Here is a 27,020-nt window from a genome sequence, read left to right as displayed (position 1 = left end):
GGTTGCTGATTTTTCTCTGTTTATAATCCAAAGAATATTTTGCTAGATTTGCACATTTCTCCATTATAAATTTAAATAAACATTAAAAAAAAAAAGAGAAAGCAAATGAGTATCACTTTGAAAATTAACAAATTGAAATAAAGTAAAAAAAAAAAGGTAATTTGTAGGACTCCATCTTCATTGATGCTATCTGGATTTATTTCACTTTTGAGCAAGTTTTAAAATTAATAACTGCATTTTCTACGTTTTTATGTTTAATTTTTAAGAAGGACATTGTCAACTACATTTTTTAATAGTTTCAAATGCTTTGAGTTTTAGTCTCTATTGTTTGTAGCACTCTCGTAGACGCTTGGAAATAAATTTTCTTTCCCTGCTGGTTTTGTCCTTTTTCATTTGATTATTTTTCCCCTTCCCAGTGAACACGCAATTGTGATAGTGCTTTTTTGAGTTATGCTTGCTAATCTCAGCCAGGGCCAGCCCTGAAATGCTGGGAATCACCTTCAGCCCGGACTGTCTGCAGCACCCTGGACGAGCAGCGAGTTCTGGCACCACGACAGGACGTTGCTTTGCGCTGAACTTCACCGCGGCGCTCACGGAGCCTCGGGTCTTTAATCCCAGCTTGGTAAAACCCAGCCCAGCTCGGCGGCTCCGGGTTAGCCCCAGCACGCCCAAGAATGCTGTGGGCCCTGGGCTGTTGCAGCATTTCCAAAGATCCAAGGCACCTGGGAAAGGATTCACCCACTCCGGTTGCTTTAGCGCAGTGGCACTGCCTTCCCCAAGGACGGAGCCTCACATCCATGGAAGACAGCTGAAAAGTTAATTACAGCCTCAGTGGGTCTGGAGAAAACCCTGACCACCAGGAGGATCACCACAGCTGAGCCAGGTAAGGCAGGGGATGGTGGCAAGTGAAGGTGCTGCTTTGGCCAGGTTTGCCTCTTGCAAGCCTCATTTGAGGGGCCGCAACAACGCCCCTCCAAACACCATCAGCAACAGACAGCCTGACCTGGCCAGAGGGAGTTTGTGGTGAGCTGAGAGAATCCTGAGCTGCAGCTGACAGAAGTGCTCAGCTCCTGGTCTAGCTGGGTATCACCAGGAGAGCAGGAGGCTGAGGTGCCACAGTGTCTCTGCAGCGTTTGGAACTCTGTTCCTCCTCCTGGCAAGAAGCAATTAGGGAAGCAAGTGCAGGGCTGGTTGCTAAGGGAGCTCTCCCAGCTCGCACTGATGGGGAAGGGGAGGGTTTGTCTGGGGATTCTCAGATCTCCTCTGCCGTGTTCCTGCCACGATATCAAGCAGTCTTTAATACCATGTTAAGGGGTACAAGCTTGCAAGCTCACCACCAGCATTTCTGTGATCTCGGGCAAGATCCTGCCCCAGACACTGCTACAACTCAGACGAGAAAAGCTTTTTAAAGAGCTTGTAGGTTCTGTTGGCTCCATGTGGTTGACTGACTGGCAAAATAAAATGCTGAAGCTTACCGTGTTGCTGCTGGTAAGCTTGGAGGTAAAGAGAACAGTAGGAATTTAAATAAGGCTCACAAAGGGGCAATCTTAGGGACCCAGAAGTGTGAAATTCTTGTACATCTTCCCCATCTAACTGCATTGCTAGAATTACTTTTGTAATGAAAGAGTCAGTAAGCAAAAATCCAGGTAGGACTTGTGCAAGTTTTCCCTTTGGCCTGTGCTCTAAATACTGAGCTACTGTAACCAAAACTGATTAACTGGCATCAGAATTACATTCCATATCAAGGGGGAAAAAGAAAAAGAAAAAGAAAAAGAAAAAGAAAAAGAAAAAGAAAAAGAAAAAGAAAAAGAAAAAGAAAAAGAAAAAGAAAAAGAAAAAGAAAAAGAAAAAGAAGAAAGAAAAATATGAGAGCGAGAAAAGAAAAGAAATGGCTTGGGAGAGGGACTGAGTGCGCTTTCCAGGGAGTGAGCTGCAGGTCTCTGAAGCTCTATTATTGTTTCACTCTTATAGCCTGAGACTGGGGATCAACCATCTTGACCCAGTTGCATTCCCTGCATTGCCCAAGTTTTCCATTATTTATTATCATTGATCTCTGTGTTTGATTAGAAAGGCCCTTTCAAGCCTGACTTAGCTGGACTGGCTACAATTACTCAAGCCATAGAACAATTTTAGACCACTCCAGTTCATGGATTCATAGTAATTTGAAAAATATTTTTCTTGTGTTTCTGCATCTTGAGCCTTGCCTGCTCGCCAGCTCTAGATCTCTGCACTCCCTCCCTTGATGAGCTGCAGATCCCACAGAGGGCATCCTCCCTGTCCCAGAGCAGGGGCAGAAGCTGCAGCGGCCCTGCCAAGGGAACTTCATGTGTGAGCACACACAGGGGGCTCTGCTGATGCCCCAGACCTCCTCCTCCTGTGAGGGGTGTGCGTGTCAGGGACAGCTCCTGGTCCATGGCTGGTCTGCAGAGGGTACGGAGCACTTCGTGCTTCCCTATGGAGGGAAAATGAGAGAAAGAGGGAGAGACTTGCTTGGGCTATGAGTGACTCTCAGAACTCCTTCCAGAGTCTTTTGGACTTCCCAGTGAAGCCGGTTTGTGTTTTATAAATAAATATTATCTAGGGCAGGGAATTGAACCTGAGATTTTCAAAGTCCTCGTGAGTTCTCTTAACTGTCAAACTAAAAACCTGATACTTCTCCTCCTGCCCTTTTTGTTTTCTGTACTTGTTTAGTCCATTTGCAGTAGTTCATAACTGCATAGAGAAGAGCAACGGCTGATACACCAACCAAGTTTGTGGGTAAAGTATTCCATGGCTGGGGGAAAAGTGCTCTGTAGTGGCAAATTTATAGCTGATGGTGATGGGGAAACAATTATTGTCTTCTACCCCGTGCTGCCAGGAGATGGAATAGCTTGCCACATCTCTTGTTTTCTGTATTTCTTCTTCCTTTTGTGTTTGTAAAATCAGGACCAATACCTGATTGCTCAGCTATCTAAGCCAGGAGAAGACTTCATCTTGAGTCCTCTTTGCTATGGCTGTTTGGCAGACTCTTGTTAAAAGGAGTGCCCTTTTAAAATAAAACAAAAGCTTAAAAGTTTGGCCTTTAGCAACTTAAAACTAGAAATTTAAAAATAATCCCAAAAAACTTACCCTGTAGGTTTTTTAAGAATTCAATTTTAATTGAATTTTAGGGCATGCCTTGCATTTTTGGTGGTTAGTGAAAGAGTCTTGGACTTTGTGACTGCTTTGGACTGAGGTTGCTGATTGCTTTCCCTTTTTGTTCTACTTCCAAACAAGGGAAAAACATGTTTATTTTAACTGAACAAATCCATATGCTGTTGTCCAGACCTAGCTGCAAGTGAAGGCTTTGTTTTGTTGTTGTTGTCTTCTTTTCCAACCTAAATCATTCCATGAGTCCATGACTCACTGCATTTGCTGCCAAGGCAAATTTCCCGCAGTTCTGTCTCCAGCAGGACTTGCAGGCACACCACTCCTCTCTCTTGCTGCATATGAAGATCTTCTGTACTGTTCTCTGTGATGTATGGGGGGCTTTAGGGGCTGAGGGTGGCTTTTTGGTTGTCCTTTGTGATGTATGGGGGGCTTTAGGGGCTGAGGTTGGGGTGTTGGGTTGTTCTTGGTGATCTAGGAGTGCTTTAGGGGGCTGGGAGGTGGATTTTTCCACCAGTGTTTTGGAGCTATGAGGCTTTTACTTCCACAATTACAAAATTGGCTTTCATGCTGTGCTCAGTGCCGTGTCTCTGGGTGGTAAGGAGCAGTTTTCCAGGGAGTAATAAACTCCCTCCAGCTTGGCCGGGCATCTCTAGAAAGGCCCATTGTTCTCCTGCTGCCAACACTGCCCTTCCTCCGGGAGCCCATTCTCCCTGCTGCAGCCCCCGCTCTCATTCTCCTTCTTCTTATTAGCACACTGGAGAAAGTGATCATTAATCAAATGCAAGCACATTTAGCAAAGTTCAATGTGTATGAAAAATTTATGTCAACCTTTAGGCTCTATGACAGTCCCAAGGCTTCACTTAATAAGTTCCATAATGACTTACTGTTAATGGACAATTCACATTATCTCTTTGAGGTCTGCTGGCCCTTTCAGGAACATTTTCTGTTATTGATTCTAGACCTGACATAGAAACAAAACAATTGTTTACATTCTTTCCTTTCTAAAACGGAAAGTTGGATGCCTTTAAGTGCGAAACCCCAGAGAACACGGTTTGCTCTCCTGTTATGTGTCTCTAGCACAGAGTGAATAAAAGAGCAGCAGTTTGTGGGGGCTGGCAGAAACCCTAAAAAATGACTGGAAATTTGATAAATCTCTTCCATTGATTTAGCAGAAATCCACGCTTCAGAGGCTGTCCTCAGCCAGCCATCCTTCACCCTTGCTAAGAGTCTTACAGGAGCTGAATGGCCCCCAAGTTCTGCAGTTTTGTTCACTAATGAATCATAGTTAATCTCAGACATTCAATTTCTATCAGAGTTTTATCTGGGTAAAACACCTCCTGACATCCAAGAACTGCCCATTTCTGTGGCTTTATACAATTCTCCAGCAAATGTTTTCCACTAAGTGCAGTCTCTCAGGATTGCTCAGTTGTCATAATTGTATCATTTTTCAGAGCCTGGATCCTGTGTACAAGCTCCTGCACAGTGTTTACTACTGTGAGTAAATGGCAGCACTCAGGACAGTCAGTGTAATGAGCCAGCACAGCTGGAATCCGAGTGCTCCCACACTCCTGGAGGCTGCTGTGTCACATTGTGTTTAAACATCCTAAGATGAAGCAATATGGACACTCTGTGTGCCCACCCAGGCTGCCCCTGCTCTGGAGTGCCTGGTGTCACAAACCATCCATTCCTTTCGTGAGGAAATCCCTCCAATAACACCCAAGTCCCCCACTAAGAACAGGTAGAAAGGCAGATTTTTTTCCCATGGCCACCCAAAGAGAGCTGACTATTTCACTCACCTAAGTAAAAATACACAAGTGTAGTAAGAATAAAAACAAAAACAAATAAAGACATAGGAGCTGCTTTTGAAAAAGAAAGAAAAAAATCAGCAGAAATTTGCTGTATTGAGAGCCACTGTAAATCTCCAGCAGGGTCAGCCTTGACTGTCCAGCCACTGTATCACAGAATGGTTGGGGCTGAAGGGGCCTTGGGGACGATCCCACTCCCACCAGGGACACATTTCACTGGAGCAGGGCTCAGAGCCCTTGCCCAGCCTGGCCCGGGCACTCCCAGCACACAGGTTGTAAAAACAGCATCTCTGGTTATCTCTGGCTGCCCTCGCCCTCTCCTGTGCCACCTCCAGGTGAGAGCAGCAAGGCCAGGACCCCCCCCACAGGACACAGAGAGATATCCTAGAGAGCACAGAGATATCCTACAGAGCCACCCTACAGAGCACAGAGATATCCTAGAGAGCACAGAGATATCCTACAGAGCACAGAGACACCCTACAGAGCAGAGATATCCTAGAGAGCACAGAGCCACCCTACAGAGCACAGAGCCATCCTAGAGAGCACAGAGATATCCTACAGAGCACAGAGATATCCTAGAGAGCACAGAGCCACCCTACAGAGCACAGAGCCATCCTAGAGAGCACAGAGATATCCTAGAGAGCACAGAGCCACCCTACAGAGCACAGAGATATCCTAGAGAGCACAGAGATATCCTACAGAGCACAGAGATATCCTACAGAGTACAGAGCCACCCTACAGAGCACAGAGATATCCTACAGAGCACAGAGCCACCCTACAGAGCACAGAGCCATCCTACAGAGCACAGAGATATCCTAGAGAGCACAGAGATATCCTACAGAGCACAGAGCCATCCTAGAGAGCACAGAGATATCCTAGAGAGCACAGAGATATCCTACAGAGCACAGAGATATCCTACAGAGTACAGAGCCACCCTACAGAGCACAGAGATATCCTAGAGAGCACAGAGCCACCCTACAGAGCACAGAGCCACCCTACAGAGCACAGAGATATCCTACAGAGTACAGAGCCACCCTACAGAGCACAGAGATATCCTAGAGAGCACAGAGATATCCTACAGAGCACAGAGCCACCCTACAGAGCACAGAGCCACCCTACAGAGCACAGAGATATCCTACAGAGCACAGAGATATCCTACAGAGCACAGAGCCACCCTACAGAGCACAGAGCCATCCTAGAGAGCACAGAGATATCCTACAGAGCACAGAGCCACCCTACAGAGCACAGAGATATCCTACAGAGCACAGAGATATCCTACAGAGCACAGAGCCACCCTACAGAGCACAGAGCCACCCTACAGAGCACAGAGATATCCTACAGAGCACAGAGATATCCTACAGAGCACAGAGCCACCCTACAGAGCACAGAGCCACCCTACAGAGCACAGAGATATCCTACAGAGCACAGAGATATCCTAGAGAGCACAGAGCCACCCTACAGAGCACAGAGATATCCTACAGAGCACAGAGATATCCTACAGAGCACAGAGCCACCCTACAGAGCACAGAGATATCCTACAGAGCACAGAGATATCCTAGAGAGCACAGAGATATCCTACAGAGCACAGAGATATCCTACAGAGCACAGAGATATCCTAGAGAGCACAGAGCCATCCTACAGAGCACAGAGATATCCTAGAGAGCACAGAGATACCCTACAGAGCACAGAGATACCCTACAGAGCACAGAGATATCCTAGAGAGCACAGAGCCATCCTAGAGAGCACAGAGATATCCTACAGAGCCATCCTACAGAGCACAGAGATACCCTACAGAGCACCGAGCCATCCTAGAGAGCACAGAGCCACCCTACAGAGCACAGAGATATCCTACAGAGCACAGAGATATCCTACAGAGCACAGAGCCACCCTACAGAGCACAGAGATATCCTACAGAGCACAGAGCCATCCTAGAGAGCACAGAGCCACCCTACAGAGCACAGAGCCACCCTACAGAGCACAGAGATATCCTACAGAGCACAGAGCCATCCTAGAGAGCACAGAGCCATCCTACAGAGCACAGAGATGTCCTAGAGAGCACAGAGCCACAGCAATACCAAAACAATGGTCATGGGGCATGGCTTGTGCTGTGCCCAATGGCTCATTGTAAAATCCCCTAAATGAAATCCATTATGTGCCTTTTGCATCAGCAGCTTCATGTTCCTGATGCTGGGCCAGTGGCTGGGTGAGGGAGAAGTGGACAAGCACGTTCAGAAATCTGCTGGCTGCTTTTCAAGTGAGATCACAGCGTTCACAAGCTATTTACCGACAAACTCTTTAAAGAATTAAAAGCTGTGCATAACCCTGAATATTCCAAGGAGATTATTGCTGGCAAAGTGCTCTCAGCCATAGCAGATAATCAGAAACTTTAGCAAAAAAACCCTTTGCTATTAACTCTGCCTCAAAATAAAAAGGGCATCTGTACTTGACTGTCATAAAAAACTAGTGCAAAAATGTCTGCATGGTAATAACAGAGACCACAGTTTTAATGAGAGCTGGGGAAAAAGAAAGAGTAGAATTTCTGACTGTTTATTTGCCCTTGGTGGGTTATGAGATGAAATGAAAGTCCCTGCTTTTTTTAGCATGGAGGTCAGAGTGGAGTCATGCTAATAAAAGAGCATTAGACTCCCAGTGTACCTATAAAACTCAGAGCCTAAACCAACCCTTCCCATGCAATGGAGGCAGCCAGGTGCCAGAAATTCACTGCAGCCATGGCCCCTTCCCAGCACACGCTCCAGGGGTGAGCCAGACCAGGAGCAGTCGCTGCTCTGTTGGTTGGTGCTGTGGGGGTGGCTGGAATCCTCTCTCTCCACCAGCCCAGGCTATTTCCTTTCCTCCCTCACACCTCGCAGGTGCCATCGTGCTCTGCTCCCATTTGTGCCGGCTGCACACCCTGAGGGCAGCATTGATGGAATATCCCTGGGAGCCGCAGGCTGGAATAGCCCCGGATGGGTGAGAGATGCAGGGCTCCTGCCCATGGCACCCCTGGGCTGCCCTGGCAGCCGTGCAGGGCTGCATCTTCTGAGAGAATGATGTGCTGTGGCCACACCACCAAAACCACCACCTGGCAGCCAGAAAAAAAAACATTTTTTCATTTGGGGAATCAGGAAACAGTGGGAGAGAAGCATTTCTGAGGAAGGGAGCCTGCCTGAAAACACCAGACAGCAGGGGAAGCAGGAGGAGCTCACCTTCAACCATCCTGGTCTCTCTGAGCTTTACTCTTTGTCTTGAAAATTCTTTCAGAGAAGAGCAGGAGAAGATGCAGGCAAAGTGCTTTGGGTGTGATTGGCTCAATGTCCTATGGGGCAAGAAACCCAAGCCAACAAGGCACACAAGATAATCTGAGTTTGTGTGAGGGAGTGAGAGGGACTCAGGCCTTCATGCTCACCTCAGCCCCACTTTGATTGCATGGCCATGATGGAGCCCAGCTCCAGAGCACAGCCAGGGACACACAGCCAGGGACAGGGACACACAGCCAGGGACACACAGCCATGGGACACAGGGACACACAGCCAGGGACACACAGACAGGGACACAGGGACACACAGCCAGGGACACAGGGACACACAGCCATGGGACAGACAGACAGGGACACACAGCCATGGGACACAGGGACACACAGCCAGGGACACACAGCCATGGGACACACAGCCAGGGACACACAGCCATGGGACACAGGGACACACAGCCATGGGACACACAGCCAGGGACACAGGGACACACAGCCAGGGACACACAGCCATGGGACAGACAGACAGGGACACACAGCCATGGGACACACAGACAGGGACACACAGCCAGGGACACAGGGACACACAGCCATGGGACACACAGCCAGGGACACAGGGACACACAGCCAGGGACACACAGACAGGGACACACAGCCATGGGACACAGGGACACACAGCCATGGGACACACAGCCAGGGACACAGGGACACACAGCCAGGGACACACAGCCAGGGACACACAGACAGGGACACACAGCCATGGGACACAGGGATACACAGCCAGGGACACACAGCCATGGGACAGACAGACAGGGACACACAGCCAGGGACACACAGACAGGGACACACAGCCAGGGACACAGGGACACACAGCCAGGGACACACAGCCATGGACACAGGGACACACAGCCAGGGACACACAGCCATGGGACAGACAGACAGGGACACACAGCCAGGGACACACAGCCAGGGACACAGGGACCCACAGCCAGGGACACACAGCCATGGGACACACAGCCATGGGACCCACAGCCAGGGACACACAGCCATTGCAGTGGGTTGGCTCCTGTGCCCCAGGGAAGGGCTGCTCTGCACCCTGTGAGTGGGACCAGCTCCACTGACAGGCCCTGCAGGTCTGCTGAGGGTGCAACATTGGAAAGAATCCAGGTCCCTGCTGACTTCAAATGTCACCTTGCAGCTCTTAGAATCTCTTTCTCTCACGAGCCCATTGATCTTTAAGAGTGACAGAGCCCTGAAAACTTTCATCCCCTCTCTACTGGGTTCCTTCCCAACCCTCTTGTCCTCCATGGCTCCCTCCTGGGCTCGGCACGTCACTGCTGTCTGAGAAGAGAGTCAGGCAGGTCAGAAAACCAAAAGCAGGATAAATCTTTCCAGTCCTTCCTTCCGGAAAGCTTCTGTGCCCACAATGGAATGGCAGGGAAGCAGTGTCCAGCTGGAAGAAGGCTCTAGTTCCTAATTGGCCGAATTCAGAGTTATTTATCTGGCAAAGAGTTTCCATCTCTCTCAGAAACTTCAAAATTAGTCTATCAGGTTGAATCCCATCATCACTTTAACTCAGAAGACTGCAACGTTTGCAGTGTTTTCTTAGCTCTGAGTTCTGACACGTGAGCTCTTCCTCTCCTCTGGACCCTCCAAGAAAACCCAATGCACTTTTTTTGCTCTACTCACACTACTCACAACAAACCTTACATGCTCAATTTGTCTGGGGTTTTTTTTGTTGTTGTTTTTCCTGAAAGATGGTGTTTTCTTCCTTGATCTCCTTTAGAGTCCATTTAAAATGTGTTATGTTTGCCACCCTGAGCACTCCATTAATATCCCTGCCACAAACATCCACAACTCCATGTATTCTCTCCCTTAAGAAAGTCTAATTTGTTTCAGTTAAAGATCAGTGTTGTCATAGAGGAGCAGAATATCACCCTCACCAGTTTAATGAATAAACAGGGTAAATGCTAAATCATTGCTCATTTCTGCAGGTCCCTCTGGTTCACTTGCAGGAGCTGCAAAGGAGCATGATTATTGTCTGTGAGGGCAATTTTCCTGCAGCTTGGGACCCTTCTCCACCAGAAATGTGGTCAGATGAACCCCTAGAGTTACTCTAGGGAGAAAGGTGGCCATATGCAAATTTAATGCAGAATGGCCTCGCCCTGCCAAGGAAAAGAGAAAGAAAACCACAGAGGGTTTTAGGAGCTGCCAGTGCATATTATTCAACTTGCATTAACTCTCTTAACAACAAGCCAGAGAATTGAATTTGGATTCTTGCTGCAAAGCTAAACTGCAGCCCATCTGTTTTCCATCCCAGACAATGGATAGGCCAAAATTTACACAACAAAATAGTGCCTAGGATTTGAAGGTTTGAATAGCATTCACCTCAAAACCTGGTGCGCCTCCACTGCATCAGGGCTGTATTTTAGGGGAGATCTTCGTGTTCAGGCTTCTCCTGGCTGTATTTGAACACTGCCTGGGATGATTCAGGAGTTGTGCTCGACAAACGGGTGTTGTGATCCAAGGCCCATCTGGCTTGTTTTGGAGTGTGTAAAGGTCAGTGCTTCTGTTAATACAACTCGTACAAATACTTCCCTGCCATCTGACGGCGTTCCTCCTCATTCAGATTGGCAGCCATTCCCCACCCCCCACAATCTGTAATCTCCTCCCAACGTGGGCTGTTGAAGTGGGGATGATCACAGTTTTAAAACCAAAGGTTGAGTGCTTCTGTTGAGTTATACTTGGAAGCGACCATGTTCTGTACAGTGAGAACATCCCATATGGAAAGGACATATGTGTTGGAGACAATAATACATAAATAGTGAATACAATTTTATATAACCCTTACATTCTTATGGCTCTTACATTTAATTCTCTAATGAGACAGGTGAAATAGATGACTTCAATACTGATATTTAGGTCCATCTGTTGAAAGCTTACACAATAAACAGGGAGTTTTAAAGACAGATTTAGCTGTACATAATTTTTCAAACAATTGCAGTAATATAACTTGAAAACCCTGTTGGGCTGTTCTTACATGATACTGGAGATAGCACTGAAACCTCACCCTAACACCTGCCTTGAACAGACACACATACAAACATCCATAATTTGTCAAATATAAACGATTTAGACTATTTTTTGCCCTGGCTTTGTTCAAAGAACACCAAGTTTCGGAGAAATAGAGCAGGTGAAAAGTTTCAATGGACAGGCAGAGCTAAGATGAAGAGAATCCTGGCAATAGTTTTGTTATGGAATGTCAGCATTGCTGAGTTGTGGGGGCTGGCAGGATCCTGGGTAACCACGTCCATTCATCACTGATCCTGCCCTCAGAAAACCCATCCCAGTGCAGGAGATGCCTAAGCCTGGCTGGGGAGAAGGGGAGTGAAGACCTGTTAGCACTTGGCAGCCAAATTCTCTCAGGATTTTCCCATCCTGCCCCTGTCCTCCCCAGCTCAGCATCAGCCCCCGAGAGGAGCCTGAGCACTGAGCTGTCTGTTTAAAGTAGGGGCAACACAATTACATTCCTGCTTATTTGAAAGGAGATTAAATAGGGGTTTTGCCTAAGAAGTTATAGTCATTTTATGAACTTGCATTACCCAGTTTCAGAAATCAGGGAACAGTGATGATGCATGTCATGCTCACATTAAGTTAGCTGCAATATTTTTTCCTCATCATCTCCATACTGCTTCACAGAACTTCGGGAAATATTTGTTGGAAAAAAAAATTCCAATTTTTTATCTCTTTGGGTTTTGTTTTTTTTTTTTTTTTTTTTCATTTTTGTGTCAGTAAATACAAAACACTGACATTGCCTGGTGAGGACCTTTTGGGGAGGAAATCTGGGGATACACTTCATTCACTTAACATATGTTCCCTGGAAATTAATCACCTATAGATGAAGAACCTAATGGTTTGTGGTCATGCAGTATTAAGGCACATTAAGCACTGAAATGGAGCTGCCTTTTTTCCAGCACTACTCTGAAAACCAACAAGCCTCAGAAAAGAAATCCACATTCTTATTCTATGCTTTTTCATATATCTGATTACAAATTAGCTGAGTGTTTTAACTGAGCTTGGTGCCAATGGCTTCTAAAAGAATCATTTAAAAGACTTCAAAGCTCTTTGGTGCCTAGTGGAGGCTTCAAAAGACCCTAAATGTGGTGTCCTTTTCTCCCAAAGCATTTCCTGAGATCCTCCCTGTACAAGGATCTGTGTTCCATGAACCTTTCTGAAAGTTTCCATCTTCTTGTGAAACGAAGCAATTTTGTATTTGCTTGGTTGTTTGTTTTTTGTCAAAACAATCCAAAATGCTGTGAAATAAACTGGGTGAAAAAAAAATCCTACAGTGAATTCCAATGGCCAAAGGCCAGGCTATTCTTTAATAGTAGTTTAACTATTAATAGTATTTAATATTATATATATATATATATATATATAATAAACTATTTAATAGTAGTTCAACACTGCAGCATGGGATTTTTTTAATCAGGATGACCAAACTGAACTGCACTCAGGAATGAGGGTACTTCTCACCCACCAAATGATTCCTTAATGAACAATTATGCAGCTTTACAGCCCTGAGAAGCAAAAAACATCTGACTTCTTCCTAAGCTTACAGACTGACTTACCTAGAAAACCCTTCAGTGATTTTTTCATAGCAAACTTATTACAACCATTATGGACACAGTCAGGCCCTTACACAAGTTTAATGAGGATTTTCACACTGCCCAAAAATCAAAAAGCAAATTTCTATAGGTTCCCTCTACTAACCATTAGAAAAGCTATGGGGGAGGGCTGCAAGGAGCCTTCTTGCACCCTCCTCCTCAGCTCTCAGTGTGCCAGCTCTTATCCAGCCTTCTTCTGCACTACTGAATATTTATCAATTCATTAATTTATTTATTTGCAATTGACTTTCACAGTGGCTGGTTTAACGAGCAGAAATGGCAAAGCAATAAGCAAATGAACTCAATAAGAGAATTTCCTGGAAGCCACCCAAGCTGGATGCAACATTTTACTCACTGTGATGGTGACCCTTCATTCTTATCACGTCATCCGAGCCCTGCAGGGAGGAGTTGGCGCTCAGAGATGCACAGAATTCCGGTGGCCCTGGATCTGCAAGTCATCCTGTGCATTATCTGTACATCTTTCCCTTTAAAAATATGCAGACATTCTCTAAGGTTCCTTCCACAAGTCATTTCCATGTAAAAAATTTGCTCTTATTTTTTTTTTAATTTCATGTACATTGACTCACTCTGACACATGTGCAGAGAATTTCGGGTTTCCAACAGATTACTGAATCTTTTGGCAGCCTTCAACTATTAAACTGATTGTGTTTTTATAGGATAGACTAATGGTTTTGATAGCCCTTAAACATTGCTCCTATAGCAACTGCTGAATTCCTGGGGTACTCCAAAGAAGGAGGAATTGAAATATCAACAGGGAGAATTAACCAGTTAATGTTTGAATTTGTGTGGAGAGAAAGGGAGGGAGGAGGGAAGGAGGGAGGGAGGGAGGGAGGGAGGGAAGGAAGGAAGGAAGGAAGGAAGGAAGGAAGGAAGGAAGGAAGGAAGGAAGGAAGGAAGGAAGGAAGGAAGGAAGGAAGGAAGGAAGGAAGGAAGGAAGGAAGGAAGGAAGGAAGGAAGGAAGGAAGGAAGGAAGGAAGGAAGGAAGGAAGGAAGGAAGGAAGGAAGGAAGGAAGGAAGGAAGGAAGGAAGGAAGGAAGGAAGGAAGGAAGGAAGGAAGGAAGGAAGGAAGGAAGGAAGGAAATAGAGCTTACCAAAAAACTTGTAATCTAAGTCTTTGTTGATCATGACTGCCATAACAGAGTCTCCAAATACCAACTTCTCTTCTCTGCCATCACATTCTGCAGCAGCTGCATGACTGGTCCTGGCCTCTCTTGAACACCACCAGAATTGAACATCTTTGGATGTGGATTTGTCTTCAGCTTTCTCTATCTTTCTCTTTCTCTCTTTTCTTTCTTTCTTTCTTTCTTTCTTTCTTTCTTTCTTTCTTTTCTTTCTTTCTTTCTTTCTTTCTTTCTTTCTTTCTTTCTTTCTTTCTTTCTTTCTTTCTTTCTTTCTTTCTTTCTTTCTTTCTTTCTTTCTTTCTTTCTTTCTTTCTTTCTTTCTTTCTTTCTTTCTTTCTTTCTTTCTTTCTTTCTTTCTTTCTTTCTTTCTTTCTTTCTTTCTTTCTTTCTTTCTTTCTTTCTTTCTTTCTTTCTTTCTTTCTTTCTTTCTTTCTTTCTTTCTTTCTTTCTTTCTTTCTTTCCTTCCCTCCCTCCCTCCCTCCCTCCCTCCCTCCCTCCCTCCCTCCCTCCCTCCCTTCCTTCCTTCCTTCCTTCCTTCCTTCCTTCCTTCCTTCCTTCCTTCCTTCCTTCCTTCCTTCCTTCCTTCCTTCCTTCCTTCCTTCCTTCCTTCCTTCCTTCCTTCCTTCCTTCCTAGAAAAGGAAAACTGACTCTAAAGGCTCTTTTAAATAAGACCCTACATTTATCATTTTTTAAATCTAAGGGTTTTCAGCTTAGCAGTTTAGTAGTTCTGACTCACTGCTTTTATCTCTTGGGGATGGCAGTTTGGGAAGCAGATTTCATTACAATAAAAGAACAGGTGCCATTCTTATTCTTAACTTTTTTTTTTTTATATCACTGCATAACATACATCTGTCTCACTGCTACTACACAAAACACAAGCCCTGAGGACTATTTACTGATCATTCTGCACCATTTTTCATAAGAGCAGGACTGTTCCCCTGTTCTGGTCTAACTCTAATTAACAGAATGATAGCATCACTGTAACATTGTGCAATTCCTATTTAAAATAATGTTCAGTGTGTACTGCTGCCCTTTTCTGCCAAAGTATTTCTGTGTGCTTTGGCACAGAGATATCTGCATTTCTATATCTTCTACCAATTTTACTAAGGCTTTATAAGGCTTAATGAATAGAAAATGCTTTGAGAAGCTGTAGATAAAAGGCAATTTTGAAGGCAGTCATTAGTAGTAAATACCTTAATCAAAATTTCTCTTGCTAATCCTCTCTGCTCTGGCTGTGCAGGCAGTGCTGACAGACCGTTCCTCCAAGGTTATTCTGATGCCACCTCACAGACAAGCACCCTGAAAGTCACTTATATTCACAACCCTGCTGGCACCAGTGTCACTCAGCTCGGTTTAAACTATGCCACCTTAACACCGCAGAGCAATAGACAAAAGAAAAGAAATCATGGACCTGTTGAGTCCCACCATTAAAACTAATATTGTGCAACTGGAAATTAACTGCTTCAATTAATGAATTAATGGGAATATATGGCTTCATTTTGTAGGCACAACCTTTCCATTTGAAAGCTTGCTGACATATGGGTTCCCACTGGTGCTGTAATTACACTGTGCCTAAAAGTCATCATTAGTTTAAAATGTGGATGTGCCATATATATATATATATATATATATATATATATATATATATATATATATATATATATATAATGACCATTCTTGGCTACAAGGGCTTTTCTTCCAGCACCAGCTCCAAGGGCTCTCACTCACTGTGTTCCCAGTTCCACTGTGGTCCTCCAAGGGCCAATTCCAGGCTGACATCACCTGGGGTTGCAGGGTACAGTGCCCCTCTCAAAAGCACTCTGTGGCTGTAAGACAGTGCAGCATTATTGTTCCTGGGGTGCTGGGACATGCCAAAGCTCTGCACCCCACAGTCCTGCAGGAATGGGAATGTTTAACACACTGGATAATTGGGGTTTCGACAAATGAGACACTGGTGGTAGCCTGGGGAGAGTGACCATCAGAGAAGCAAGAGGGAAAACTGCCCTCTGAGCACCTAACTGTGCTAAGTTACCAAAATTTGCATTTCCAAGGTCATTTTTAACAGCCATTCTAGTGAGAGATGCTCATACAGTGCTGTGGCACTGGGAGCTTCTGGCTGAGTTTGAGCAGGAGGTTGTCCATGTCACCTCCAGATTAAGTTTTTGCCTTTCATCAATTAAAAAAAAAAAAGGTAGGTTTGTAAGAACAATATTTTTAAAGCTTGGGGTGTGGACAAACATGTACTTGAAGCCTTTACTTTGATCTGCACTGAACACTTCATTTTGTATTTCAGTATTTCAACAACACTTTTGTACAGTTCAAAGGGAAAGTTTACCTGAATTTGAAATAAACTTCCAAATGAAATCTTATGCAAATAGGAGCAGGGAAATATGTTTAAAATCTGTCAAAAACAAATGCTTTGATTTTTGTAAAGCATTGTGTTTGTCTTTTTTGGGGAGCCATGAATACTTTGATGACAGCAATATGTGATGGGAAAATGGCCATCAATGTCAAGAGTCTGCATTTGTCACACAGCTCCAGTAATCTGTGTTTTGGTTGTGCATCTGACAACTGTGGGTCTTGCAGATCCTCTAAGCATTTTGCTTCCCCAGACAGCCGCTTTGAGTACAGACCCCCACACCCAGCCACATTTCCAAAGGGGCACCAGAGAGTCACCAGCATCACTCAGATCAGAGCAATGGAGTTGAGACTATTTTCCCTCATCATCCTATCAGATACCTATGAAAGACCAGGAGATCTTAAAACATTAAGACATTTGGGCCTGATGTCAGTAAAGATGGAAAATAATCTTTTTTTATTGAGCTACACAAGGCCTCAGGAAGGTCTCTTTCTTGTCACCTATTACGTATGAAATTATTTCTACCTGTCATTTTTATGTCTTCTCTTCTCAGGCAACTTCTGTTTGGCGAGCAAAGCACCAGAGCAAGTGTTTTCCTGTGCTACAATGAGGCCTGATGGTGCCACCAAAACTGGGGTGGCAACAACATTTTTAGAGTTAGAAAACCAGAACATTTTTAGTGTTAGGCATTACTTTATTCTGGCCAGGATGTTGTTCTGGCTAGGACATGCAACAGAAATACTTTCATCCACACATAGCCCACATTGTGCAAAGAAAATCATTCCATGATACATGATTTTTACCATATTTTTCACATATTTTATACAGTCAAAATCCATAGAAATTCATTAGTTCAATGTTAATTGGTTTAAAGTTGCGCAATTCTCAGTGTTTTGTTTCCTATCGCATACGGATCCTCTGATGCTAATTAGGTCCTCTTTCTTCTCTCTGTTTCCCAGACCATTTTTCTCTCTTTTTTGACCATGGCAGAGTTGTTTGGAGCTGATGGTCATTGATGGCCATTATCTTTTGCTGCATGAGATGTTCAGGTCATCAGACCTCGCCTGGTGGAACAGTCCTCTGAAAAGAAACCTCAATTCCCTTCCCACGGCACGAAGGTGAGCAAAACTGACTAAAGTAACTTAAAGAGCTTTTAAACTTTGCATCAATTCCAGCAATGATTGATCCAGCACGGCTCGCTGTGCATCCCACAGAGCTCTCTGGGCTCCCCTGCAAGGGGCAGTGGGACTGGGAATGTTCCTGGCTCATGCAGCAATCAATTTATTATTTAATATGGTAAACTATGAGCAATACAGCGCTGGGTACAGTGGGGGAAGTTTTCCCTCCAACTGCACACCGATAATTGATGGTTACAGGTATTTATAGGGGTACCCATCAGCTTTTTCAGCAGTTTCTATTTCCAATTTTTTACTCGTCAGCTGTATTTATTCCAAATTATTACATCACAATTCTATACACTATTGTGATTTTAATTTCTCAGGATGTATCTCAAAGGAGCATCCCCAGATGGTGATGGTCCAGTTTCCAAAAGAAGAAAGACGAATCCCATCTGGTGGGGTCCAGCTCCCCAGATGTGTGTCCACCTTTTAATTGCAGAGACTCTAAATCTCATTACAGTGATGTCCAGCTTCCCTTTGCTCGAAACCATAAACCCTTGAGGTGATGTTCATCTTCCTTTCTCAAGCTGTTTTTCTCTGCTTCAATAAGGCGTGAGATAAGCATATTTCCTTTCTGTATATTCCAAAGCTATAGTTTCAAGGATACAAGTAATTATAACAAGGATACAAGTTCTAAAATTATCCTTCAAAAGGTTATTATTGCAGAGCTTTTTATGGATTAAATGCAAGCAAAAAGCAACATCTTTAACACCTTAATTCCAATGCTCCTAAATCAACTAGGGTTAATTTGCAAACAAAAGATAGGTTCAAAGGCCGTTTCCATGCTTTAATTTCCTCAGTAATTATTAGAATTCACAGCTCTCCCATTGTCGGGCTCCACACATTTTGCATTCACAAATACACACGTTGCCTGTTTGTACCTGACACGAAACACAGCTGTGCATCTCACACGGGTGCTGCTGTTTGCTTTGGTGCACAGCTCTCTAACCCTGCACCCAGCCCCTCTCCGCTGTCCCAGCCCACAGAGCCCTCCCGGGAGCTCCATCCCAGCCAGGCCCTCCAGCACAGTCACCCACACCCCTTTCCCTGACCCACATCAATTTCCCTGACCCACACCTCGTTCCCTGACCCACACCCCTTTCCCTGGCCCACACCTCGTTCCCTGACCCACACCTCTTTCCCTCACCCACACCTCTTTCCCTGACCCACACCCCTTTCCCTGACCCACATCAATTTCCCTGGCCCACACCCCTTTCCCTGACCCACATCAATTTCCCTGGCCCACACCCCTTTCCCTGACCCACACCTCTTTCCCTGACCCACACCTCGTTCCCTGACCCACACCCCTTTCCCTGACCCGCACCTCTTTCCCTGGCCCACACCTATTTCCCTCACCCACATCAATTTCCCTGACCCACACCCCTTTCCCTGGCCTACACCTCTTTCCCTGACCCACATCAATTTCCCTGGCCCACACCTCCTTCCCTGACCCACACCCCTTTCCCTGACCCACATCAATTTCCCTGGCCCACACCTCCTTCCCTGACCCACATGCTCCCTGCTCCCAGCCTGCTGGGCTGGGGATGCTCTCACAGCAGCAAAGCACAGTCGAGATGCATCAGACCAGATTTCACCCGGTACAGCCAAGTACAATCCCCTCGGCCAGTCATTAGGCTGTGTTAATTATGGCAATCAGCCTACTCAGTCTGACCTAATTATAAATAATTAGCTTATCCCTTTATTTCAAAACGTCTTCCCTAGTGAGACGGTACTTTAAAGATTTTTAAACTAGCAAAAGCCCCCTCACAGAGTTGCTTTTCTTTTTCTTTAATGTCAAGGTATAACAGCCTTGACATTAAAGGCCCAAGTCCATGAGAAAGGCATGGCCAGATCTCACAGACATAGGGGTGAAGGAGGTGCCTTCTCTTCCTTGGGGAATTAAAAACCTTCATTCTTAAGCTACTTCACTGTTGTTTAGGGCATTTAGTGGGATTTTAAAAAATATCTTTAGGCACCAAAATTCCCAGTTGCCCAATAAAAATATCTCTTTAATGCCATTTTAAAAATCTTGTGCTTTTGGATTAGAATGCTGCTTCTCAGATGTGAGCATGGCACAAATTTTAGTGCCCACTTATGCCCAGCAGCAAAGAAGATCATTGTACCCTCTGCACATAATTTGACACCATAATGTTAAAAATCATTTTCTTACAGTGAAAAAATGCAATATTTTTATTTTTGCTGCTTTATCTCCAGTTAGAAGTAACTAATCCTCACCAGAAAGACCAACTCCATATGCAACTGTGCTGTTTCCCAAGTTTATGTTTTGCTGCTGTCATTTAGGAAACGAGCACTGCACACATGGGTGGTGTGGGATCTCTCAGGAATAACACACTTGTAAGAAGAGGATGGTGTGTCCTTGCAGCCTCAAAATGTCACTCCAAATGACTCTTCCAATAAAAGCTCCCTGACAACATTTCTAAACCCTTCTTCCTGACCCAACTCATTTTTCCTTGAGTTCCTGGAGGTGATTTTCAGTTGTGGCCATGCCTCCATGTCAAGCAGGATAGCCCTGACATTTTTGCCACTTTTCTGCAGTTCTCCCTCCATGGCCACCACTTAACAGAGGCTCCTATGAAAGAAAGCACCCCTGGGTTTTAGGCATTGCCCACCCACATCTGGGAGATGTTGTAGGTATTCCCCTCTTGAGACTCCATGCCAAGCTCAACTTCATATTGTCATGCCCTGAAGGATCTCTTCCCCTTACTTTTCCCACTGACAGTGATGCACTTAGACCCATTCAGTGATGTCAGCCTCTGATCGTTATGAAATAATTCCCATTCCAAGGGTTTGTGCTCCTGGCTCATTCACACTAATGCAAAGTACTCCCAAACGCGTCAAAATTTCCTACTTTGAATACTAAGTCGAAGCTCATTAAAGCCAATTTATTTTTCCCCTCCAATGACTCCCAGGTTCTATGAATCAACCCCTATTTACAGAATTCTCCAAGAGTGCCTCATGCCTTGCCCTGCAAACGTCATTTGCAAAGTAAAGCCACCTTTATTTCCATGCAGGGCATTTACAGATAGTTAGATCTGTAAATAACAAAGCTCCCTGGCTGGTCAGGAAGGCAACCTGTGGGATGGCATTTTACTCCAGAAAAGTATTTAAATGACTTCAAGTGGAAACTGACTGAAAAACCCCTACTTGCTCTGTACCAGGAATTCTAAGCACAGGCTGAGAAAACGATAAAGTTACTCTAAAATGCAATTTTTCAGTTTTGTGGAGCATGTGTTTCTGGACTCTTCGCATGGCATGGCACTGGGATACATGGATGACTGAGCAATGCAAATTCCTGCACTCTGTTTTGCTTTACATGGAAGAAATGTCCCTGGGACACAGAAACTGCCTGGCTACAGTAGATGTTTTGTGCCAATTAACACAAATAGCTCACATTTGCAGAACAAGCTACTCTAACCAAGCTATCTGAATTTTCCTGTACCCCTGCAGTGTGAGCATTATTTTAACTAAATACTGGACTGTTAGATGTACTGGATGTATTGATGACACTGCTGGGATAGAGAAATGAGCTTTGATCAGAATGGCAAATTATAGAATCACAGCAAGGGTTGGGTTGGAAGGGACTCAAAGCTCTTCTCATTCTACCCCATCCATGGCAGGGACACCTCCCACTGTCCCAGGCTGCTCCAGCCCCAGTGTCCAGCCTGGCCTTGGGCACTGCCAGGGATCCAGGGGCAGCCCCAGCTGCTCTGGGCACCCTGTGCCAGGGCCTGCCCACCCTGCCAGGGAACAATTCCTCATTGCCAAGATCCCACCCAGCCCTGCCCTCTGGCACTGGCAGCCATTCCCTGGCTCCTGTCCCTGCAGTTCCTGAGGAACTGTCCCTCTCTGGGCTCCCCTCAGAGCCTGGAGGGAGCTGTGAGCTCTCCACACAACCTTCTCCTGTCCAGGCTGAGCAGCCCCAGCTCTCCCAGCCTGGCTCCACAGGGGAGCTGCTCCAGCCCCCTCAGCCCCTCCATGGCCTCCTCTGGACTCTGCCCAGCAGTTCCATGTCCTCCTTGTGCTGGGGGCTCCAGAACTGCTCACAGGTGGCACCACCCCAGCCCAGGTGGAGTCTCAGGACAGCAGAGTAAAGGGGGAGAATCCCCTCCCTCACCTGCTGCTCAAAGTATGGTGTATTTTTGGCAGCAAAAATAATAAATAAACAAAACCCTCCTGATACGAGTCCTATGTTATGGATGATAAATTAAACTATACTTTATAAAAAAGCCCCAAAACCTGACACACTTTAAGCTTCCTTTCTCTGTGGATCCTTGTTACTGCCTTTTCTCCAACCCTCTCACATCATCTGTCTTGTCTCTTGTTTTTGCCTGAGTACTACAAAATGCTCCTTCACTCTCTGGCTGCCCTTTGCAGCCCATTATCCTGCCCCAGAGGGAGCAGCTGCCTCTCTCCTGCTCCTTGCAGGAATTCCTGCACGCCGCCAGCCTCTGCCTGCCTTGCACAAAGCTCTGCTCCTGGGCTGCCTCTCCTCTCTCTGATCCAGGCTGAGGTGTCCGAGGGTCCCAGGGAGCCAGGAATCAACACCCCCTGTGCCAGCAACTCCTCAGAAGTTCTCTGAGTGACTGGGGTGCTTTTGGAGGTCTGCAGCAAATGGCACAAGAAGCTTTTACCACCAATATCCTTCATAGATCCTCTAAGCTGATTGATGGTAATACTGAGAATTAAATATTTATGGCTTAGGGGCATGGGGAAGTTTTGAAATACATATTTTAAATCTGTGTGAGAGGAGCAATGTCAAGGCATGTCAGAAGCTTCACAGAGTGGTTAGAGGAGTTCTGTCTCCATTCTCAGCTGTTTCCTTCCTTCTTCATTTCTTCCCCATTCTTCCATTATTTTAAATAAAGAACACCCTCAGGAAGCTGAAAACAATGGTAGATAAAAATCCCAAAAAGGAGAAATGGAAATCAGAAGATGTCTTAAGCTTTTTGTCTATTTAATCATTAGAAATAAAGAAACAGTCTGTCATGTTTCACATTGCTGAAGGTAACCCAAGGCAATATATACATCACAATAATGAATGATTCACTATGGCCATGTTATCCAGGGCCATGATCTCATGCTCTCCTCCTCTTCCCACAGCAAATGAAAGTTCCCACCATATCTGCTACCTTGTGTCTGGAAGATCCATCGATGTAAATGGACAAACATCCATTAGCAAATCAATCCTGCCCCATTCCATCAGCAGGCTTCCTCTACTCTGCCAGTGTTGAACATGCTGGAGGAAGTTTTAGCCTCATACCTTTAAAAACTCCCATCAGCTCCTCATGGCATTTGGGATGTTAATGCATTTTAGGATTTTCAGCCCAGGAGGCCAATTTCAGTGTTCTGAACTGCATTTTGGTACAGATACTGCCTTCCATCCTTAACAGGCCAAACTCTCCTATTAATATTCATTCTGTTTACCTTAATGACAGCAAAGAAGTACTTGGGCAAGGTTAAAGTGTGTTTCATTCCCTCAGAAGATTAGTGGCATTTCTATAATCTAAAATGTGAAGTCCTCTATATCCCAGATATGAAACCTGACAGCATAATTTTTTATTCCCATTCTAAGCAACAATTTGCATGGGTGAGCATTCTCAGGATTAGTTGCATAGTTCAAAAATGTCCAGGGCTTGTTTAGGATTAACAGACTGAAGAAACAAGATGTTTTTAAATTAAACTGCTGGGGTTTAGGGAATGTTTCCTTAATGGGTCATCACAACCTTTTTTCCTGACTGAATGGATTTTTCTAAACCACACTGTATTGAGAAAGTCTTTTCATGTCAGCTAAAAATACAAAGTATTTGGCTGCATGATCTACATAAATCAAACAAGAAAACACTATTGAAAACACAAATTATCTTCTGTGCAGGCCAGCATGAAGCCTGTGCCCTACATGAGTGCTCCTGGCAGCTCGTCAGAAAGGGTGATTTCACCTATAATTATGAATTGAGACCCAAAATACCGAGCATATTAATTGATTGCTTCCATTGCTACCATCAATATTCTTGATCTGAGATTAAACTTCAAAAAGTGAACTCAGGAAACAAGACAGCCGTGTCTGAACAGGGGGCTGGTGGCACCTGGGACCTCTGAAAAGACAATGTACAACTGAGCCATTAACTATAAATTCAGTCCCCCCTGCCCTTCAGAGCATGGTTGCTTTGAATGCAGCACACTCCCTTCTACTGGGGCTCAAACTGCATTTGGTCTTCCTATGAAAGAAATCTGAACAGGCTTTCTGCATAACCAAGAAATCATTTTGCAGTTCTGAGTTCTCCATCCCCAGTGTCCCTGCAGGGCCTGCTGGGTCTAATTTCTGGTCAGTGGAGCTCTCCTTTTCCAGCATTTCACACATTTTTGGGCATTGTTTTGGAAGAAGGCTTCCAGCACTTGCTTATCTACAGAATGATCTGCCCATCAGGCACCAGCAGCAGCTCCTTGAGAGATCCCCATCTTTTCAGGAAGGGTAAATAGTGGGACCAGTTTACCCATGACAAGTAAAGAGAGCATTTTCTGAGCTATTCCTGGTTTGGGTGAGGTCTTTCTTTAACACCAACATTCCACCAGGGAAGTCTGGTTTTAATATAGGCAGATAGACAACATAAACATAACAACAGCGAGGAGAGCAGCCCCAGGTTTATCATCATGGGAACACAGTCAGGTTCCATGGTTAGACAGCCAGCAGGACATTGAAAACTGGAATTTGAGCATTACATTTTATGGGCCTGGGCCTAAAGAATTGTGACCCATTTCCTTGGGAGCCCAATGTCAGAGCCAGACCCCTCTTTGTGCCTGGTTCCACAATGGAGCTGATCCCCAGAGCTGACAGAACCGAGGGAAATGGAGACACAAGGGAATGCAGGACTTGGGCTGGTATTGGGAAATCTGAGGTGCAAAGGCACATGCACAGGATCACACATCAGCAGGTGACAAGGACAGACATCCTACATCCTGCTCTTCTAGCTCTGCAAATAAATTCTATTAAAATATTAATTCAGGTTGCATATATTGACAATACTCCTGCCCATCAAGTCGTGTTGAGGTCTACAGATCTCAGCATTTTCCAATCAATGTTTCAAGGTGGTCAGCATGTGTCTACCTTTTTTTTTTTTTTTTTTTTTGTTCTTTTTTCCTATTTCTTACTACAATCAATTTTTCAAAACCAAGACCAAAAAAAGAGTATGAGCATAAATCAGAGACTTCCTGATTTGTGGTCAATCATGCATCAATACTGAAATCTAATTAAGTCTTACAAATAAAAGAACAGATGGCTAACTAAGCAAATTCTTGAATCAGAAATGGCAATGAACATGCATATCTAGTGCATTCAAAGATTGAATAGGATATCTGATGTCACATTACTTTAGAAGAAAATTCCAGCTAAATTTTTCCATCAGGTTTGAATATTCTCACATAATATTATCATTCGCAAAATATTTAGCTATTTACTACAGGATTCATAAATTCAGATATTTGCCTTGAATTACATCTATTAGGAAATTGTGGGGTTCTGTGTGGTTACTATTTCCTAAGGGAGTTCAATAACCTCTGCAGCTGATTTTCAGGTCCTGCTTTGAAGCAGCCAGGGTCAGGTTTTAAGCCACAAACATCAGTTTTGTCACTGATGAGTGACTTGAATCAAGTCAAGTCTTAAAACCATGAGAATTAAGGTGATCTGGGTTTAGGGCCACGTGTTTACTGAGAACATCAGGCTGTATAGGCTTTCAGCTGAGAGTTTTGATATTCACCCTGCACCCTAAATCAGGAACTGGGTTCTTCTGTGCATGTGGAGCTCAGAGCTGTGGATGGGCTCAGACCAGTGGGTGAACACAGTCTGGGCACTTTCAGTGTGAAACACGACAGGGGGGGTTAAATGCAGGCTGAACTCTCTGCTGCAAGCTCTGCCTTCCAGTCTAATCACAGCCACCATGGGGTTAATGCTCAGACCCATCTCCAACTGGGTTTTCTTCAGCTCATATTTGTATTCCAGCTCTGCAGCCTCTGTTCCATGAACTCTGGGGAGCTGTGGCTGAATTCAGGATAATGCAGTCAAGAGTGGGATGAGTTCCCTTCCATCCTATATCCTGCTCTAATGAAAACCAAACTGTGCATGCACACAAAACTTCCCGAATTCTGCAATGTTTGGAACAGAACCCTGTGATTTTGGCCAATATACTCAGAAAAATATCATAGCTTTGTGGTTGTTGCAGACATGAAGAAAGATTATTATTACTTTTTGTTTAGGTGCAGAGAACATGAGGATATTTTCTTGAATAAGAACAACATGCTCTTTCTCCCTGTAAACAGAATCTGTGTGTTCCATTTACTGAAAAATCCTGAAGAAAAAGTCCTGTAACACTGAGGCCGTGATGGTTTCTATGACTTAATGTTAAATTTGGTAAGATCTGCTTTAAAAATCACTGTTTGCATGTGCTAGAGCATCACTTGTGTTTCTGGAGATTGAAGAGGAATGCCTACACAATCCTCATAGATGTTCAAAGTTAATAAACATTTTCCACCAACTATATTTCCTCAGCAATTTCGTCTTTTAATTGCACTATTTCTTTTGAGTGCACAGATATTTTCCATTAGTTTCTAAATGGAGCAGATGTTTTTCCATCAGTTTGGGATTTTTCCTACCCAAATATTAACTTTTCTTTTCAATTTTGTATCTCATGCTTAGGGCTGGCAAACCTTTAAGAAGCAGCTATTCCTTCCTCATGGCACCAATGTTCTTCCAGCCTGATGCTGTTTCATTCCCAGAAAAATCTGTCACTGTGGAATTGCAAAGGGATTTGATAATTAAAGTATAAACTGTTTTTCTTTACAAAAATGTATGATTTCTCTTGTTCAGGCCTTAAGTGCAAATCAGCATAACTGATTTCAAAAGAGAGATGTTAACACTTACTAGGCTTTACCTTCTTCAGGTTTTTTTTAATGCTTTTTTTTTTTAAGCAGCAGGAAATGAATATTCATTATACTGATATTTAAATTGGTTAAGAGACTGTTATACAAAGCTTTTTTCCTGGGCGAATATCAGAGATTCATCCCAATCTTATATTTTTTTTTATCTTTCCTAAATCCAATCCCAATCCAAACCACAGATTTTTTTTTCTATGACAGTTTTCCATTTAAAGGAACTATACTATACCTATCCTTCCATCACCTATTGACAGAAAAAGAAATAAAGTCCTGATAAATTCCTCCATAATGAATTATTCTTTTGCTTGAACCAGACAGAGTTAAATCTTACATTTGCTATTGAAAAGCAGAAACTGCAGTGTACCTAAGACACCCAGACTCATTTAAAACTGAGCATGTGTTCTCTTTTTAAAGAATTTCTCTCAAAAGGTTCCTTCTGAATCTAGTACCAATTGTTTTTACTTTATAGTGGACGAACAATTTTAAAATAAAATATCCAAAGTACACCATTTAAAAAACTATAGGAAAAGAAAGATGTTAGAACAG

At 44.3% G+C, this 27,020-nt stretch overlaps 1 long non-coding RNA gene across 1 annotated transcript; it reads left to right on the top strand.

Annotated features, from left to right (window-relative positions):
* Positions 1–519: 519 nt before the first annotated feature.
* Positions 520–22,944, top strand: LOC134424024 (uncharacterized). Its single transcript, XR_010029303.1, has 3 exons — positions 520–883; positions 17,310–17,468; positions 22,650–22,944. It is a non-coding gene; the product is annotated as an uncharacterized LOC134424024 (long non-coding RNA).
* The last annotated feature ends 4,076 nt before the right edge of the window (positions 22,945–27,020 follow it).

Source organism: Melospiza melodia, chromosome 13 (assembly GCF_035770615.1).
Source record: "Melospiza melodia melodia isolate bMelMel2 chromosome 13, bMelMel2.pri, whole genome shotgun sequence".
Lineage (NCBI taxonomy): Eukaryota > Metazoa > Chordata > Aves > Passeriformes > Passerellidae > Melospiza > Melospiza melodia.
Note: the sequence above shows the minus strand (reverse complement) of the source record. Positions and strands in the feature narration are given on the sequence as shown.